The sequence below is a fragment of the Salmo trutta genome, chromosome 7 (assembly GCF_901001165.1).
Source record: "Salmo trutta chromosome 7, fSalTru1.1, whole genome shotgun sequence".
NCBI lineage: Eukaryota > Metazoa > Chordata > Actinopteri > Salmoniformes > Salmonidae > Salmo > Salmo trutta.
Window position 1 is genome coordinate 46,713,306 of NC_042963.1, and position 15,854 is coordinate 46,729,159.

The window sequence follows — 15,854 nt, forward strand, 5'->3', positions numbered from 1 at the left end:
GGAAAGAAATGCAATTATATATTTCATGAGTGTGTGTGCGTTGTTAACATCTGCCTAAGTTACTGCCCAGATGTTCCAGTCTGGACAACCAGACGACGGGTCCGGAACGGCAATCCAAATCCGGACATCGGCTGCCCATCCTTGTGGCAGCCTGTTCCACTTGTAGAAATCCTACCCAGGTCGACCACCAGAGGGGGACTGCAGCGGCCATCACCAACCGAACATTCACTGCCCATCTTTGTGGTGGACTGCTCCACTTTCAGAGAGCCTACCAAGGTAAACCACCAGAGGGGGGACCGCAACAGCGATCATCAACCAGGTCATCCCCTGGCCATTCTTGTGGTACTTTGCAGCTTCCAGGAAACCTACCAAGGTAAACCACTAGAGGGGGATCACAACGGCGATCACCAGCCAGACATCCACTGCCCATCCTTGTAGTGGACTGCTCCGCTTTCAGAGAGCCTACCAAGGTCAACCACCAGAGGGGGACTGCAACGATGATCCACAACCAGGACATCACGTGGTCATTATTTTTATGTTGGTTTGCAATTTGCAGGATAATCATTTTTTTTACATTTTAGTCATTTAGCAGACACTCTTATCCAGAGTGACTTACAGTAGTGAATGCATACATTTCATACATTTTTTTTTCTGTGCTGGCCCCCCGTGGGAATCGAACCCACAACCCTGGTGTTGCAAACACCATGCTCTACCAACTGAGCTACAGGGAAGGCTAATCACAAGATTGAACCCACCAGAGGGGGACTGTCATAACGTGGCCTTTTGGGTGTATATCATGGCTCCCCCCTCCTTGTCTCTCCTTCTGTCTCGCACGTCAGGTTTTAGAATGGTCATAAATACCTGGTAGAAACTGCCATGCAGTATTGAGAGAAAGAGTCTACCAGAACAAAGAGCTTCTCTTTGTTCAAAACTCCTAATCTCCAAAATGGGAGAATTAAACAATGTTTCTACTTTTGAGAATGTGGGAATGGTCCGTGGACACTTATGGGACAGTCGTGACGAGTGAAGTTAATTTGGTGATCTCATGAAGGACAGGAAACACACATAACTGTATCTCTTACAGTGTACATTTCCCAGCTGTCAGGTTTACATCTAAATATTGTGAAACGTATGTGATTAAACATGAAACTACTTGTGAAAAGATGTAATGTGATGTTAACCTTCTAAATGAGAGATTAACTAGTCAGTGGCCACACCCCCGTGAGCCCAGACATAACATTAGGCGTCATAGAACCGCCCATTTTTCCACAGAGTATAAAACCCACTACCTACAAAATATACATTAAGTCAGCGAGCGAGTCCCCACGTTGGAATGGCTACAATTCTATAGACCATTAGACCATACAGCTGTAGTTTTGGCTACACTGCTGGAAATAGTTAAACTCTGAGACTATCGATCACTACAGAATAAGAGCAAATCTTAGACGTATAATTACTAGTCTGCAGCTAGAAATTACATAAGTCTAGTACGAGAATACCGACAACCGACATTTCAATGATTATATTTTTCAGTCCCCACCCCTTTCCTTTGTCTACCAAGCCGTCATATTGGCTTTGTCCACTAGGGACCTTTTCTTTATATCATGTAGTAACCCAAATATCTACTGTCTGTATGTTATGTAATTCTGTGTGATTATTTAGTTAGTTAGTAAATAAATAATTAAGTCAATTTGTATATTGCTGATTCATGATTTAGGCTAGGGTTAATGCAGATATCCAAGGGTTTGCGACGTTCAGTAATGAGAACTGATGAGGTAATAATAATACATTCATGAGAATGACTAATTGATAAGATGTTAAATATCAGAAGAGTTATATTCGGAAAATTATAACTCTGTAAATCTCAACATTTTCCGTGGTGCCCCGACTTCCTAGTTAATTAATGTTTACATGATTAGTTTAATCACATAATAATTAAACCTAGCGAACTGATTTGATATAAATAAGTCTTGACATTTAATGATAGTCCAGACACGACAACTGTAAATCGGCCACTCAAGAATATTCACTGTCTTCTTGGTAAGCAGCTCCAGTGTATATTTTGCCTTGTGTTTTAGGTTATTGTCCTGCTGAAAGGGGAATTAATATCCCAGTGTCTGGTGGAAAGAAGACTTCTTCTAGGATTTTGCCTGTGCTTAGCTCCATTTCATTTCTTTTTGTCCTGAAAAACTCCCCATTCCTTAACGATTTCAAGCATAACCATAATATGATGCAGCCACCACTGTGCTTGAAAATATGGAGCGTGGTACTCAGTAATGTGTTGTATTGGATTTGCCAGAAACATAACATTTTGTATTCAGGGCAAAAATGGAATTGCTTTGCCACATTTTTTGCAGTATTACTTTAGTGCCTTGTTGCAAACAGGATGCATGTTTGGGAATATTTGTATTCTGTAAATGCTTGGTTCTTTTCTCTCTGTCATTTACTGTAGGTTAGTATTGCTGAGTAACCACAATGTTGTTGATCCATCCTCAGTTTTCTTCTATCACAGCCATTAAACTCTGTAACTGTTTTAAAGTCACCCTTGGCCTCATGGTGAAATCCCTGAGCGGTCTCCTTCTTCTCTGGCAAATGAGTTAGGAAGGACGCCTGTACCTTTGTAATGACTGGGGTGTACTGATACACCCTCCAAAGTGTAATTAGTAACTTCACCATGCTCAAAGGGATATTCAATGTCTGCTTTTGAATTTTTTTACCACATCTACCAATAGGTGCCCTTTGCGAGGCATTGGAAAACCTCCCTGGTCTTTGTGGTTGAATTCCTGTTTGAAATCCACTGCTTGACTGAAGGACCTTATGTGTGGGGGTACAGAGAGGAGGTTAAACACTATTATTGCACAAGGAGTGAGTCCATGCAACTTAATATGTGACTTATTAAGCACAGTTTTACTCTTGAATTTATTTAGACTACATTTCAGCTTTCATTTATAATTAATTTGTAAACGTTTCGAAAAAACATCATTCCACTTTGACATTATGGGGTATTGTGTGTAGGCCAGTGACAAAAAAAATCTAAATGTAATACATTTTGAATTCGGCCTTTAACACAAAAATGTGGAAAAGTCAAGGGGTGTAAATACTTTCTGAAGGCACTGAGCCCCTTTCATCCAAACAGTCCCCATAATCTCCAACTAATGACACGTTTCCCTTCAGCACCATGATTGAGAAAGGGATGCATGGAAAAGATTATCTCTGCATGACATCTCCAGCAATGTCCAGCGATCTGCATCTGATTTAGACATGAGTTTTGGATTTGACGCATGACAGGAGCCAGGACAATAATAAGCTATGTCTGCGAGCCAAGGGCTTGGGCCACATCATAAATGAACAGCGCACAGACTGACTGGCAGCTGTCCACTTTGATTGCACCTGTAGGTGTGGTAATTGAGACAACACAGTACTGTACTATACATACTTCATTCAAACTATGACATACAGTATGAAGCTAAGAGAGTCTGTGGAACAGAGAAATGTGACACACTGTGGATGTGACGTCACCAAGATATTCCACTGTGCGTGTAATTTAAAGCAGCAATGGCACCAGCTATAAAACAGTCCAAACACAAGCGCCCGTCAGTAATTATCGCAGGCCTACTGTACATCATCACAATGCTATTTGACCCAAATAGTGTATCAAGGCAATACTTAACCAGGCAGCAGGGATCAACTCTGTAATTGTAAATGGCACATCTGGAAACCCCAGTAAAATCCATTCATATCCATGGTCGATCGTCTGTGGTCGATCGTCTGTGGTCGATCGTCTGTGGTCGATCGTCTGTCGAGAATGGAGAGCCATTATTGACAGCATTGAAATAAATGGTGACAGAAATGATACATGATCTATCGATCCAAAGGCATATCTCAGGCCGCAGATCTAGATTACAAGCCTATAGGTCTTTGGGCCTACATTTAATAAAAACGTTTAGGCTATGAGGTAATAATTGCAGGAAAATATAACCTGTAAAAAAAGGTGTATATCCTGGATATTTTAGCTGACATTATGCACTTGGAATATTTGATATAATTATACAAAACAGTGAATGATACAGGCTACTGTATCTATGGTGCATTCTTAGGCATACGTTATCCCAATAGGCCGAAACCGTTACTCTGACTGTCGGCATGTTAATATAATTCATTACAACACAACATGAAGACCATCCTTCATCAGGTTATGTTATACACACATCCACCGATTCCACACAGTCATAGGAAGGGTAATAGGTAGCCTAGGTTGTAAGCCTTGGCACGATGGGTTTAGGCAGAAATAGGACACAGCCTTGGCTACACTTGTCCCCACCACAAATATTTTTGTCTCTTTTTAGCCACGGCGCAACGCACCTCCGTTCAAACTGAGAACGCATTCTCATCTGGAATACGCCTAGGTCCACGCCTACTGCCCTTAACCAACCTGCGCTCCCCGAAATGCCATGGTCCGGTCTAGTCTAGACTGTTTCATCCGCGGAGACACATTTTTCTCTCGCGTGTTTTTACAATTTGAGGCTTCAGTCGTATGTGATATTTGCATTCAGCAGCGTAGTAGTTAAAGTGGTACCGAATGCGTTGTTTTATGTTCTGTGTGTTGCCCTCACTCCAGCAGACCGCTACAGTAGGAAGATGGCGTCGGAGGGAGCGAGCGGGGAACAGCGTCCTCCGATACAAACACTGGTAACAACAGTGCTTGGAAGTGTCGAAGCGGTAAGACCTTTTTATATTATAGCCAGGTCTATATGTTTCTATATTTGCATGATTCGTTTTGGAATAAAGGCACCGGGCACAGGAACAATGAATACAGAAAGACGGTGCATTTCTCTATGAACCTGAGTGTTCATCTTGAAGCAACAGCAAGATGTTATTCTTGTGATAATGTAGCGAACAGCAAAACAAAGGTTCTCAGATTTTTTTCTCCAAATAGACTACATACATATGATCCAAGTCTGTTATGAGAATTAAAATCAAAGGAATTGGGTTAATATATTTCTCACACCTCAAAAAGCTCAGTCTGTTGGCACGGCCGATATGGGGAAGATTAGTTGGCTATAGCACTGATTTGCGGTGCTGTAATACAGTTGTTACAATGTGGTTACAACTGTGGTTTCAATGTGTAGGCTACTTACATTTGAAACACAATTTAGGCTATAGGTTTGAGCTGGCTCGTCTTCTGAATAGGCTACGAGATAGGGCGCTGCTTTTGAGATGGCTGTTCAATGCACAATGCTGTAATTCTTCTCTATACATCAAAGCTGTAAATTGAAACGAAATATGTTAATGGTTGGTTTGTGCTTTGTGTCATTGTGGCTTTAATGTGAATATATTGTTATCTGATGTAGCCTACATGCAAATTTGCGTTTGAAAAATATTGTCTTTATGGTTAGAAAAGAAAGAAGGTTATCCTATGAGGACCCCCAAACCAAACCACTACAATCCAATATTCAGCAGCACATGTCTGAACATAAAGCATAGGCTATTTGCAGTCAAAAAACTTTTCAGTATTCTGTAGGCCTACTAATACTTTAGATTTGACCTGTGACCAATAGAACGGTATTAGAAATGTTGAATCTTAGTGAGTGTTTGTTTGTCTGCAGTCTCCTGACTAATCAGGCTGAGTTGCACTTGTTTACACTCATCTATCTGGGACTTCTCACACTGACCCCTCGTCTTGCAGACAGGCAGGTTACAAATTAATCAATATTTTGCCCCGCGGGAGGGGTCCGTGGAACCTTTCCCTGTCCGTGGTATGCTTGGATGGTTCCATGTGCTCTGTTCAGTCAGACCATTGCTGTCTATCGACCAGTCAGTCAATTCATGCAGAATAGGCACTGGGCTGGTCAGTCTCCCATTAGCCACTTGACTTTACCATGAACTACGCCTATTCTATATATGTTTATATGTAATTGAGCATTTCTAAAGCATTTGCATATTCTTATAGGGCACAGGAAATACAATAACTGTTCTGGGTTTGAGGTTCAAAGGCTATTGAAAATATTGACCGGAAGATCCCCTTGGGGTGGGGGAGCGAGACAGGCAGGTAGCTGTTGAAATGGGAAGAAGAGAAGAGATGTGGGTGGTGGTAGAAGAACAAGAGTCGTTCCACCTCAAAAAGCACATAAGAGAGGAGTTTCCACACCTACCATCTCAGATTGTTCTGAAATCGGTTGTGTTGTTAGTTGCACATTTTTTTTTAATTTTTTTTATTGCACCCAAATTGGCCATTTTAATTTATAGGATTTAGATAATATTCAATAAATATAGTACCCAACATCCGATTTGGACCAAACTTCTTCCTACCAATGAGTAAGACAAAAAAATGAAACCCACCTACGGACACCCCACACCAATCAAAATCTAATCAAATTGTATTTGTCACATGCGCCGAATACAACAATTCACCTTACAAGCCCTTAACCAACAATGCAGTTTTAAGAAAATGCCCCCCAAAAATAAGAGATAAGAATAACAAATAATTAAAGAGCAGGAGTAAATAACAATAGCGGGGATATATACAGGGGGTACCGGTACAGAGTCAATGTGCAGGGGCACCGGTGTCGAGGTAATTTAGGTAATTATTTACATGTAGGTAGAGTTATTAAAGTGGCTATGCAAAGATAATAGCAGAAAGTAGCAGCAGCGTGGCGGGGGGGGGGGGGCAATGCAAATAGTCTGGGTAGCCATTCCCACCCTAACAAGCAGTATTCAGTATCAGTTCTGTATGTTTCACAAGTAGTATGATGATGTGGTTTGGAGTATTGCTTCTCCTTACTATGTAATGTAATTGTACCCCTGCACAAATCGACTCTGTACTGGTACCCTGTGTATATAGCCAAGTTATCGTTTCTCATTGTGTATTTATTCCTTGTGTTATTATTTTTATATTATTTCTCTTTTTTCTGCATTGTTGGGAAGGGCCCGCAAGTTTCACTGTTAGTCTACACCTGTTGTTTACAAAGCATGTGACAAATAACATTTGATTTGATTTGCTGTTCCTGCTATACCGCCTCACCATTTTATCAATATTGCTGGTCTCCTTGTGTTTATTACATATTATACAACGGGTGGGTCTAATCCTGAATACTGATTGGTTAAAACTGCATTCCAGACGGTGTCTATTCCACAAAATGCCCATTTACTCTGTTCCATTAGACTGCCAATCCACTGTCTCATCAGCCCAGCCAGGCACTTTATAAACTTGATCTCCACTATAAAAAGCATCTAGACATTATCTCACATTTCCTTTAGACTAACAATTAGTTTTCAACAGCGGAGATTTGTATAAACCTTGCTGTTTGTCTCTCTGACATTTACAACATTGTTTCAATATTCAAATTCAATCTCCTGCTGTCCCATAGTAATGAACGTGTCGGGAGTCAGGATGAGACAGACAGTTTCTCAGCCAGTCGAAATCATGAATCAGCTGGCATAATTTGAATGGATATATACAAAAAACATTTATTGAAAGAAGGTAAAACGAAACGCAGCTAATTTGCAGTCTTTCCAGCTTTTCAGTTCTGCTACCGCACGGGAAGCGGGACCGGAGCGCCAAGTCTTGGTCCAAGAGGCTTTTAAACAGATTCTACCCCCAAGCCATAAGACTCCAGAACATCTAATCAAATGGCTACCCAGCCTATTTGCATTAACCCCCCCACCCCCCTCTTTACACCGCTGCTACTCCCTGTTGTTGTTGTCATCTATGCATAGTCACTTCAAATTCTCTACCTACATGTACATACTACCTCAACTAACCGGTGCCCCCGCACATTGACTCTGTACCGGTACCCCCCTGTATATAGCCTCACTATTGTTATTTTACTGCTGCGCTTTAATTACTTGTTACTTTTATCTCTTATTCTTGTCCGTATTTTTTAAAACATCATTGTTGGTTGGGGGCTCGTAAGTAAGCATTTCACTGTTGTAATCGGCGCATGTGACTAATAAGATTTAATTTGAGTTTGAAGTGGTTGTGTTACTGTAGCTGTCTTGTTGGCTAGCTCCTCTGAACAACAGTGTCCTGACAAGTGAGCACATTTTCTATGCCAGGCAAAATTGCACCTCATTAGTTCATTGTTATGGGTGTATCCAAATAAATGTCACTAGAAAACAGCTTTAACAAATGCAAATGCAGCTACTTTGCTGTTATTCTGGCTGCACTTTTTGACATGACTGTAAGTTAGCCATAGTTGGCTATCTAGCAAGCAAGGGATAAGAACGTTGCCAGCCAGTATGGCAATAGAACATTTAGCGCAAACATTGGATCATGTACATTGATACAGAACAAAAAGACTGAACGACTTGGTCGCGTCCATAGATACAGAACAAAAAGACTGAACGACTGGGTCGCGTCCATAGATACAGAACAAAAAGACTGAACGACTGGGTCGCGTCCATAGATACAGAACAAAAAGACTGAACGACTGGGTTGCGTCTCTAGCAACCCTAGTGTAACGTTCGTCGTAAGGAATGGACCAAGGTGCAGCGGGTTGAGTGCTCATAATTAAACTTTTAATGTGAACACTTATAACCAACAAAACAAGAAAATGATGAACGACGAAAAACAGTCTTGAAGGCAACATACAGCAATACAAGAACAACCTCCCACAAAACCCCCATGAAAACAAACTCCTAATTATAGGACCTTCAATCAGAAGCAACGATTACCAGCTGCTTCCAATTGAAGGTCCAACCCCAATAAACTAAACATAGAACTACAATAGACTAGACAGAACATAGAACTATACTAACATAGAACAATACAAAAAAAACGGAATACATAAACCAAACACCCCTCTACATACACATACAACCCGAACCATATAAAACAAATACCCCCTGCCACGTCCTGACCAAACTACAATAACAAAATAACCCCTATACTGGTCAGGACGTGACACCTAGATTTGGGTCGGGACTATATCTTGTGGAAGGATGAAATAGTATGAATAAATTAATCCAAATAACGTTTTTAATGAAAAATTGTAAATAATGATTTGAATATGTTGCTAACCCGTTGTATAAAAGTGAAATGCACTCGAAGCCGGTGTTTGGAGGATATATTGGCACAGTTTGCCAGCCCTCGAATTCGTCTTGGGCCTAACAACACGCATGCCAATATATCCTCCAAACACCGGCTTCTCGGGCATTATCACTTAAGAGTGCAACATTTCCTTTGCAACTTTAGGTCGAAAACCAATACATTTGGCACATGATGAAAGTAAATTGTGTGATCGCTCTCACAATTCAAGTCCTCCATGAAAGCAATTCAGTTTGACCTTCTCTTACACTTTTAAAATAATTATTTTTTCCAACTTCATATTCATCATCTCCAGCACCACCCCAACATCAACATATGTGAAAATGGCATATTTCTATGTTTTGTAGTAAACGAAATAGAGGAAGGTAAGTGTTTCCAATGATATCATCAACCAATTAGTAGAAAATTAGTAGACAATTATTAGGCAATTAGTAGGCATTGCCTACTCATAATTGGTTTAAATCACATGATGTACACCGATGATTTCATTGGAAACACTTATATTCCTCTAACATAGAAACGTGCAATTTTCACATAAACTCAGCAACAACAAAAAAACGTCCCCTTTTCAGGACCCTGTCTTTCGAAGATAATTCGTAAAAATCCAAATAACTTCGCAGATCTTCGTTGTAAAGGGTTTTAACACTGTTTCCCATGCTTGTTCAATGAACCATAAACAATGAATGAACATGCACCTGTGGAACGGTCGTTAAGACACTAACAGCTTACAGATGATAGGCAATTAAGGTCACAGTTATGAAAACTTAGGACACTAAAGAGGGTTAGGGTTAGGGTTCTGCCATGGCAAGCGAAGAACCCAGATCTCAATCCCATTGAGCATGTCTGGGACCTGTTGGATTGGAGGGTGAGGGCTAGGGCCATTCCCCCCCAGAAATGTCCGGGAACTTGCAGGTGAGTTCTAAAAATCTGAAGAACTAAAAATCTGGTGCAGTCCATGAGGAGGAGATGCACTGCAGTACTTAATGCAGCTGGTGGCCACACAAGATACTGACTGTTACTTTTGATTTTGACACCGCCTTTGTTCAGGGACACATTATTCCATTTCTGTTAGTCACATGTCTGTGGAACTTGTTCAGTTTATGTCTCAGTTGTTGAATCTTGTTATGTTCATACAAAAATGTACACATGTTAAGTTTGATGAAAATAAATGCAGTTGACAGTGAGAGGACGTTTCTTTTTTTGCTGAGTTTATGTTGATGTTGGAGTTGCGCTGGAGATAATGAATATGAAGTTGAAAAATATTTGACAGTTTCCTTTAATCTGTGTCCAAGAAACATCCCCTTTGTGTATGTTTTTTTTCCCATCAAAATTAGTTACTGTTCCTGGTGAACAAGCAAACCATTGGGCTACAGCAGTTAAAATGGTTTCCATGTTATGGTCTTCAATGGTAAAAGTCCCATCACACACTGTATAGTGTTTTACAATGGTAATGGTATTGGGTTGGGTTTAATGGTAAATATCATAATATATACTGTATATAGAGCTTATTCATGATATTTATTTTTGTTGAAAAACACAATACTGCCATGCAATGTATCGTTTTGTTAGGGTAGTCCCTAGCCCATTTCTCCATCAAAGTTTTGGGCTTGTAGGAAAAGTCAAAGTGAAAGCCTTCTGAGAGCTGCCACTTGTTGGACCATTCAAGGGGAGTTGGGTTTAAGTATTAGGTTGCTAAGAGACGGACAAACTGAATTGCTTTCATGGAGGACTGACTTGACTTGTGGGGATGACCACACAGTTTATTTTCATCATGAGTAAAATCTATTGGTTTTCTATCCAAAGTAGCACACTAAAATGGATAATAGAGTGTGACGATATAGCAGGAACAGAGGCATCCAGTGGTCAAACTCGGGTACTTCCACACTTCTTTATGGTAAATAATGCAAGCAACTTCAATTAAAAATGTATCTGAACAGGGCGAAAAAAACATCACCTGATTCACAGGGAATATATTACATAGTATGAAGAAGCAATACTCAAAGTCACAGCTTTATACTATACTTGTCAAACATAGAGAGCTGATACTGTATACTGGTTGTTGGGGTGGGATTGGCGTGGGGTGTGGAGGGTCCGTTGGTGGTTTTTGACCAAAAAATGTCTTACTCATTGGTAGGAAGATGTTTGGTACAAATCTGATGTTGGGTAATATATTTATTGAATAGGATGCGAATCCTATAAATTAAAATAGCCAATTTGGGTGTAATTAATTAGCTTAAATTTCAACAAAATGATGTTTCAGGAATGCCAATCTTACCTGTTTCCAACCCCAGGAACGATTTCAGAACAATATGAGATGGTGGGTGTCATGGCTTGCTGAAATGACATGGAATGACTCAGAAGGCAAGAAAAGCAAGAGAAAGTAAGAAAGTAATGGAAGGGGACAGAAAGAAAGCAAGAGAGAGATGGAAGGAAGGCGGCCAGAGATAGAGCAGAGTGAGAGAAGGAGAAGGGGAGGGGGTATGTACACCGGAGACGTTTCTAAGTTGGTCTTAATTTCAGTGATTCAGTTGGCATAGCTCAGAGTACCGTGTCAGCCAAGCCAGCCCAGCTCTACTGAGCGCATTCAGTGCACACTGCACTCCTTCCCTTGCTTTAACGGCCCGGAGGCTAGTTTACACTTAGCGTTCAGCTGAACAGGTGCCTCGAGGACAGCACATCAACCAACCATCCGTCCTCTCCAGTAATAGGGGTCAGATCTTTTGACCTGTTTGGGCTAGAAGCAAGCCGTTTTCTCTGTAGTAATGGTGCAACCATGATGCTAACGAATATGCACTCTCCTTTTTCTCTAGGGACTCGGAAACAATGGTACAGCGAAGCCTTATCATTACAACAATTATTATCTGGAATAAGTTTTTCTAGGCTCATTGTGCTCCCAAAGTACAACTCCTGGTGGCACAGCAAAATATTTAGTCGCATTATAGAGTCCTGCCTGCAACACCCTCTTTTGTTGGCCCTTGGTCAGGGAGTTTCTTTTGTGAAGGGCCCTTGAGGACCGATTCACTTGGTTTAGAGAGGGGTCAGAGGTTGATGAACGGTGGTGGTAGGGCCACACTGGTCAGCGATACTGGTATCGTCACAGCCCTAGTTTCTAAGCATATGCAGTAACATTTTCCAATGTAACAAAAACACTTGAGGCCTTAAAGCTTGAAGCTGGTCTTCAGTCTTGTCCTCTTCAGTGTGTCCCAATGGGAAGTGACATAGTCCTGATTAGCTCCAGTACAGTGAGGAGTTAGCTGAATACTAGCCAGGCTCCTGCCCTTTGCAGGCAGCACAGCACACCACGTCTGCCTCCCAAATGACCCCCTATTCCTTATGTAGTGAACTACTAGGGCTCTGGTCAAAAGTAGTGCACTATATAGGGAATAGGCTACCATTTGGAACTTAGCTCACGGCTCATGGAACAAATTAGCCTTAGCTTCCCTCACCTGCTCACTGTGCAGAAATGCAGGAGGGAGAAATGCCACCCGAGTACATTGACGAAGACCGGGGGCCCACTTGACAGCAGCGCGTACAGGCTTTGGTTGGGATAGTGTCATGCAAGCCTTCGAAGACTTCCAATTCTCCAAATGGCTCACTGGCAGCAGCACAGCATGGGGAGAATGCTGCGTAGGGGTTGGGAATTCATTTGAAAGCTTGAAACAGAGTGAATCAATCGCTGGATTCTTCACTTTTAACCCCATCCTGGCTTGGTTGGGGCTGTTCTGAAGGAAATAGAGTGCCATACTTTCTAAGGGCTTCAATCTTACAGTAACTTGGTTTACTTGCTTGCATGACTAAAATGATTTTACAAATCTATAGTAGACTAAATAAAACATGTATCAATTTTTGGCCTATAATTTACACAAAAGTTGACATACCGGTATCTCAAGCCATTAGAGTGTTACGATGTCTTGTCATCCAGACACAGTATTTGAACGCCTAGTATTTAGGAACACTTTGAACTCCAGCAGCCTGCTGAAAGACCAGGCTGGTTTCATAGGTTATATATTCTGTCTGTGATTTAATGGATCTTCATGAAGGAGGCTGCTGGAACGATGATGAACATGGACAAACATTGGCAAGGATTCAGAATAATGATAGACAATCACGTATCTGTGGCAGGGTGATTGAACGTCACCAAATTGAACAGGTACAAACACATCTGCCTTAGCAGAGATAAAATAGAACGCTTGTGACTAGAGGCTAGGAGTTCGTCTCTCCCTCCCTCTCCAGATTTTATTTTCCTTTATTGTTTTATTGAACAAATAGCTGTGCAAAAACAAAAGCTCAGCTGAAAGAAATTAGAATGAAAAATGGAATTGGATGTTCTTCTATCTCCATCCCTAGCAAACACAGCTGATTCATCAAATGTCATTCTAAACAGAAGATCATGATTAGGTGATTATTGGAGTCAGGTGTGTTAGCTGGAGCAAAACTGTGACACCAATCAGGCCCTCCAGGACTAGAATTGCCCACCCCTGTATCTAGTGCTATAAGAGAGGGTTTCTCTGCAGATATTCTTGCCAAGTAACTTTATCACCTCCAATCTTATCTCAGTGCATCTTTCAGCCTGTGAGGTTGCATCATTTTCATTGTACACCTATATGAATTTAGTTAAGCTCCCAATATCATCTTAAGTTGTGGGAGGAGGATGACCAGAAGTTAGTCTTATTCAATCAGAACAACGAGTCGTCAGTCTGTCATCTGTCAGTCAGTTTGATACTGTCGTCTCTATCATGGAATGTAGACTAACCAGAAGCAATGTTCTCTCTCCTCGCCAAACACTCTACCGGTAAACCCAGGAATGTATAGCCAGCCATTTCTCAGAGAGGTTGGAAAAGCTTTTAATTGATTGATGACGCAAAAGCAGAAAGTGGTCTGGTCACTCACAATTACCGCTCTCCTCCTTCCCAATCCATCCGTCCATTGTCCCTGTGGGTCCAAATGGCCAAATCAGCTTTTAATGATGTGGCTAAATGTAGTTGGACCTTAATGGCCTCAATGTACAGCCAGACATTCAGCATCATTTTAACAAGCCTTAATGAGACCCATCTGAGGAGTGTTGTTAGTCATCATGCACATTTCTAACTCTACTGTTTTGTTGCTGTTGATGCAGTTTGCAGTAAGTTGGTGCTCTGAAGTTTCATGTCCTTCTTTGCCAAAACATTTGTCATTTCCCTTGGATTTGATTACAAACATGCATATTTATGAGTGTTTTCTAAAAACAGAGTATAATATTGTCTGGAGAAAAATGTGTGTCCCAACTATATTTCAAAAAACGTTTTTAATACATCTCTCACTGTTAATAAGTAAGATTTATTTATTTGTGTGTGTGTGTTGTAGAAATGTGAGTTTAACATGGATAATCTGAGCAAGCCGGAGCTCCTGACCCTGCTCAGCATCATGGAGGGAGAGCTGGAGGCCCGGGACCTGGTCATAGAAGCCCTGAGGGTGAGTCTGGACCACACACACACACACACACACACACACACACACACACACACACACACACACACACACACACACACACACACACACACACACACACACACACACACACACACACAAACACAAACACACGCACACGCACACGCACACACACACGCACACACACACACACACACACACACACACTTGTATTCAGCATCTACTACAGGGTTTACTTGTGTGAGATATGGATGATAGTTGTGTACACATATTGTTGTCTTGGCCTCTGTTCTCTGTGTTTTGAACTACGTGCCTCTAACACAGTTCTGTCATGTTTATACTAGAAATGGTATTGTGGCCGTGTGGCATTACTCAGACAGGGCTTGTAGCTCAGTGAGATGTTTCATCCCACTGTAGTAAACATGTAATGAGTGTTGAACTAAGCAGATCTGCAGGTGTGCCACTCACTACTTTCTCAACGTGGATGAGATTTCAGATCATGGCATGTAGATAATGTGGACGAGGTTATGTGAACAGATGAGGTTTTACATTATGGATGACAAGGTTACTGTATGTGGATGGATGAGGTTGTGGTTCAGATGCGATCGATGATGTGGTTAAAGTGGAGCCAGTTTGCATTGAGGTTACTAGCTGTCCTCCTTGGGGCTAAGTAACGAGTTATTTCTGAAACAACCTTTCAAGACTCTCTCTCTCTCTCTCTCTCTCTCTCTCTCTCTCTCTCTGCTATATTTAGGTCAGAATCAGCACTGGTGCTCCACTTTGAGTTGCCACTTTGAGCAAAAAAATGTGCTTTGTCCTTATCGACCTGACTGGCATTGAACAGTGTTTTCTATTTTTTCTTCTCCTTGCTTCTCCTTGCTCCTTGCTTCTCCTTGCTCCTTGCTTGGCCTTAGAGCAAAGATCATCAACTAGATTCAGCCGTGGGCCAATTTTTTATTGAGCAGACGGTCGGGGGGCCAGTTGTCACGTCCTGACCAGTGAAAAGGGTCATTTGCCATAGCAGAATGGTCAGGGCGTGGCAGGGAGGTTGTTTTGTGTGTTTTGGGGTTTTTTGGTTCTAGGGGAATTTGTTCTAGTTTTCTATTTCTTTGTTTCGTTTTCCATGTTTGGCCGAGTATGGTTTCCAATCAGAGGCAGGTGTCTTTCGTTGTCTCTGATTGGAAGCCATACTTAGGCAGCCTGTTTTTCCTTTGGGTTTTGTGGGTGGTTGCTTTCTGTTTAGTGTGTGAGTATACCTGACAGAACTGTTTGGCTGTTGTTTGTTTTTCTTTGTGAAGTGCTTTCATTCAAAATAAAAGATGAGCACTCAACACGCTGCGCCTTGGTCTCTTCACTACGACGCCTATGACACCAGTACATA

General features: G+C 41.4%; 1 long non-coding RNA gene across 1 annotated transcript; it reads left to right on the forward strand.

Annotated features, from left to right (window-relative positions):
* Positions 1 to 4,338: 4,338 nt before the first annotated feature.
* Positions 4,339 to 15,510, forward strand: LOC115197544 (uncharacterized). The gene is made up of 3 exons (XR_003879026.1): positions 4,339 to 4,719; positions 14,390 to 14,497; positions 15,228 to 15,510. It is a non-coding gene; the product is annotated as an uncharacterized LOC115197544 (long non-coding RNA).
* The last annotated feature ends 344 nt before the right edge of the window (positions 15,511 to 15,854 follow it).